This window comes from Hippoglossus hippoglossus, chromosome 8 (genome assembly GCF_009819705.1).
Source record: "Hippoglossus hippoglossus isolate fHipHip1 chromosome 8, fHipHip1.pri, whole genome shotgun sequence".
Taxonomy (NCBI): Eukaryota; Metazoa; Chordata; class Actinopteri; order Pleuronectiformes; family Pleuronectidae; genus Hippoglossus; species Hippoglossus hippoglossus.
Window position 1 is genome coordinate 16,374,416 of NC_047158.1, and position 4,845 is coordinate 16,379,260.

The following is a 4,845-nucleotide window of genomic DNA, read 5'->3' on the forward strand; positions in this document are numbered from 1 at the left end:
TCTGGAAGATCAGGTTCGTATGTATTTTTTTACTTGGGAGCATCATCATAGTACTGGATAGGGTTGCTAGGGAGGACTGAACCAGCAACTTGTCAGCTAATAGGAGGCCTCCTTACTCAACTAGTCAAACCATCATCCCTCTCCTCCTCCTCCTCCTTCTCCTCCTCCTCCTCAGCTCCACCCTGAATCAACCGTCTCTGAACTTTTTTTATCCCCTCCACTTCATCCTTCACCAGATTTTGGGAAATTGAGGTCATATCTTTTTTTTTACACCTCACCCATGCTGGACTGCTCACTGGAAACCAGTCCAGATCTTAGACATAAAGTCCACAAAAATACCAGCACAAGTTCAAAGCAGCCGGTTTGCAGGCTCATAGTGGAACCACTTGACTTTGACTGGTCTGTCCTTATTTTCTCTTTTCCGAGAGAGAGAGAGCGTACTCTCTCTCTCTCTCTCTCTCTCTCTCTCTCTCTCTCTCTCTCTCTCTCTCTCTCCCTCCCTCCCTCCCTCTCTCTGGTATTTATGTATTGGTAGTTGCTGTGGAGACAAGACACACAAACACTGTGGCAGCAGACAGGAAGTGCTGTGGAACCACAATGGCGTCACTGCGGCTCGGCGCTCGCTCTCCTCTTTCTCTCTCTCTGCGCTTGCCCCAGCCAGCATGCATGCTATTATCCTTAGCAAGCTATACGGAGACCACACGTTCTCTCTTTCTCTCTCATTATTATTAGCATTGCTTTTTCAGCTGTCTCCCTCCCTTCTTTCTCTCTCTCTCTCTCTCTCTCTCTCTCTCTCTCTCTCTCTCTCTCTCTCTCTCTCTCTCTCTCTCTCTCTCTCTGTCTCTCTTTCTCTTGCTCTCTTAAACTGTGCACCGCATTAGCGGCTCTAGTATTTGGAAAATCACTGTCTGATTTGCGGTGTCTGGAATGCCTGGTGTGAGCTGATGTGCTGAAAAGCCGTTGGGCATCGGCTGTTTTAAGTGTTCGACCTGTCCACAGGGCGTTCACTGTCGAGAAGCTGCTTCTCTGTTTTTAAAACTGGGTCAAATATGTGTGTGTGTGTGTTGTATGTTTTGGAGGCCTGCGAGTTTGAGTTGAAGAGCGTGAAAACGTCCCAAAAAAAAGAAGAAAAAATCTGTTTGACGGTGCACATGTGTGTTTGCTTAGTGTGCGATCAAGTGAGTCAACAGGTGAGTGAGTAAGAGGCAGATATAGCGAGGGCAGTGCCACAGAGAGAATACAAGGAATGTGTGTGGTCCTATTGCAGAGTCTTACATCAGACGGGCATTAGAGTACAGTGCACACATCCCTCCTGTTCTCCCTCTGTCTTTCTTACACATCCCAGCTCTAAATATACTCCCCTGGAAAAACCCCTTGAGAAGATACTTCTCTCTCACACTCCACATGCTAAAAATATCTGGCCAAGACCACCTTTACAGCCCCCCACCCCGCATGCTTTTCTTCCACTCTGACTCCCCCTCATACTGCCCTCCTCGCTTTTTCACTTCTTGCACTTAACGCCGGTTCATTATCCCACAGAGTCTCTAACTCTTGTGTGTGAAGTGACTCCTTCCTTTAATTTCCTCCTGTTACTCTTTTCTTACTTACTGCCTTCTCCCTCTCAGATAGTACTACCTCTAATAGCCAGTCATCCATCCATCCATCCATCCATCCATCCATCCATCCATCCATGGATCCAGCCAGGCTGTTGACCAACTCTTCTTATTTCCCACCTCCTCCATACATAGATAGATAGATAGATAGATAGATAGATAGATAGATAGATAGATAGATAGATAGACAGATAGACAGATAGACAGATAGAAAGAACCAGCCCGGCTGTTGACCAAGCGTGTGACCAGCCAGCTGGTTTGATGAAGCGCAGGCCGCGGCCGCTGGGGTCCAGCTGGTGGTGAAACCTGTTGAACAGACAAGTCCTGGGGACACACATAAACACAAGAAACAGCAGTGGATTTTCTTGAGGTGAGCTCATAGCATGCGAAGCGAGCGAAAGAGCAAAATCAGAAGTAGAAAGTATAGGATTAAAGACAGATATGCTTACGATCACAGTGTCTCCTGTCTATAAAAGGGGGAATAAAGATTTAAACAGGTTTGAAATTATGTCAGTGTGAGAGGCACAACCCTAGAATTAGAAAGAGCCCTCACAAGAGTCACCGCTGCTCATTGCTTTATCAACATTTTCATCATTTCTCCCAGCTCTGCACCCATCTGGCAGGACAGTAAAGACCACAATGTTCACAGAGACTGTGATAAGACAATCAAACAGAGGATAGAAGTTGTCCCCCCTCGTTGCAGGGGAAACGGAGAAAGAAGAAACAGAAGTTAACCATTAGGAATAACTGTTTGGAATGAAATCGTTGTGCAACATGTTCTGTGGGTACATGCTCTCTTTCGGTTTGAGGAAGTGATGAAAAGCGTCGCACTGTACGTGTAAAACAGTCATTTGCTGTGTTTGTCTGTGGTGGTCAATGAGAGAGGAAGCCAATCTTGTAGCCACATGGCGTTTCTGTTCCTCCGCTCAACCGCTGACATCATCTGGAGTGACACACGGCCAGGTGACTTCCTCCGTCTCATTAATCACTTGAGTGTTAACGGGCGCTCACACTCTCCACAATCCCTGTAGCCTTTGCAGCTCTGCACCACATTCTGCCCTCTCTTGTTAGCTTCCCAGCTCTATAGCGTTAACCTCTAACTCTCTGTCCATGCTGGCCTGCCCACTTGGCCATGACCTTTGACCCCCCTGGTTCACCCTCATAAAACATCCAACATCCACCTGCTGCTCACCTGCAGTGTGGAGGGGGGGGGGGATACTGGTGATATCTGTTGTTTTTAACTGGAGCTTTGTTCAAAGTAGCAAACTGTGCTCTGAAGCTTTCCCGCACTTGTGTTGTGAAATTCAAAAGAGCGAAGAAAGTGAAGCAATCCACAGCCGTTGAAAGACAGGTGATAATTCTGTTGCGTTATCTCTGCAGCGATAAACCTGACAAGAGGGATCAGCAACGCCGCACTCTGATTGGCTGTTTTGAACTGAATTTCAGCCATTAGAGAGATAGAGGGTGAGTGAAAGTAGGGGAAGGTTGCACAAAAAGAAAGTGAGGAAGACAGATTGATTATATATTATACTTATAGTAGTGATTACCGATGCTTTGCTGAACTGAATGAAGAGGACAACGGCACATACCTCCAACAGTCAGCCTCAAATTCAATCAAGCTTGCACCAACGTTCCCAAAATCATTCATATCAGTCCGCTGGGTTTCTTTTCCACAGAGATCCATGAAAAGATCTGGGAAACTGGTGAAAATATGCCCGATCTCGCAATGATAATGAATGTGAAAAAAAGAAAATCCTGGATCTGCACCAAAATTTTAAAGGATGCTTCCCTGACCCAAACTGCACCGGTTCACCAAGTTTTGCAGAAATCTGCTGAAAGGAAGTCGAGGGAGAGAGTGATACATTTAGAAATCAATCAGTGAGAGCTTGAAACTGTAAAAACACACTGATGCATCTTGGATTCTTTGCAGGGAGAAAGGGGGGAGGGGGGGTCTGCATGGTGGTCTATTTTCTGCCGCTGTGTCAGGGTCAACAGAAGCCAGAGCACACATGTGGGATGAGCGGTGGTCTGTAACTACATAAATCACATCCTACACACACAAAAACCTGCAGCGTAAATACATTCTCCCTCACTTAAAATAGTAAAACTCGGAAAATCAACTATTTAAGCAACAGTTTAAACTCATCAGCCAGAGGAAGCCGGGACGAGGAATACAAGAATAATCAAACTACTAATTACGTGACTGACTCAGCTTTATTTTCACCGAAAAAGAAAATTGTTGAACCAATTTCAGAAAAAGTACTTCTATCGAGAACAAAAGAATTCTGTTTGTCAATTATAACTGAAAAGTTATATTAACGGAATTGACTTTGATGACTTTTAACTTTTTGAGGTATTTTTTAAGTTTGTAAACAGTTTTCTTGATTTCAGAGTGAACAGTTTTGCAGTTTGTCACCCAAATGAAGGTTTCAAAAAATCCAGTAAAAGGAAAGTTTCTTGTGCTCAGCCAGGTGGCCTTCCTGCATGTTTAGGCATCAGACAATAAATGGTTGGTTTAGTAAGTTAAGCCAAGGTGTGCACAAACTGGGTGTGTCTGTGCGTGTGTTTCCGCTACCCCCACCCATGTGAAGGGTGCTCTCGGGAGAGGATATGTGCCTGCACTCGTGCCCCTTGCCTCCTCAACCCCCCCATTTTGGTGTAAAAGCTCCCCTATCGTCCTCTCATGCCTTTAGCCCCTTTCCCGCTTTCTTACTTTTCTTGAGTCTTAACTTTTCATACGTTAGTTTTTCTGGGTTCGTGCAAATTCTCATTCCTCCGTGTTTTTTTTTCTCTGCCCTCTCCCTCACTGTGCTTGTTGGTGTAGCTGTCCTTATTTGGCTTGCCTTCGAGTGAGTGTGAGTATGAATGTGACTGTGTGTGTGTGTGTGTGTTTCCTCCTGACTGTGAGTCACTGCTTGTCTGACTCACGAGAGCTAACAAAAACACAGTTGCCATGGGGACAACACCCCCCTCCTTCTCGTCCTTCCCCATCTCGCTCTCTCTCGCCCTCCCTGTCAGTGTCTGGTTTCTCTCTCTCTCTCTCCTTGTGGGCACCGCTGCATCCCGGGCAGCCCTGGCACCCTTCACTGGGTGGCACTCTTGACTTGGGTGGGATGCTGGTAGGGATGTGGTATATGGAGCAAGACAAAAAAAAAAAAACTGAATGAAAGCAAGGCTAGCATTGAGGTGGAACGTGTTTAAAATTGTTTATAATAAAAACTTTAATGAAAGT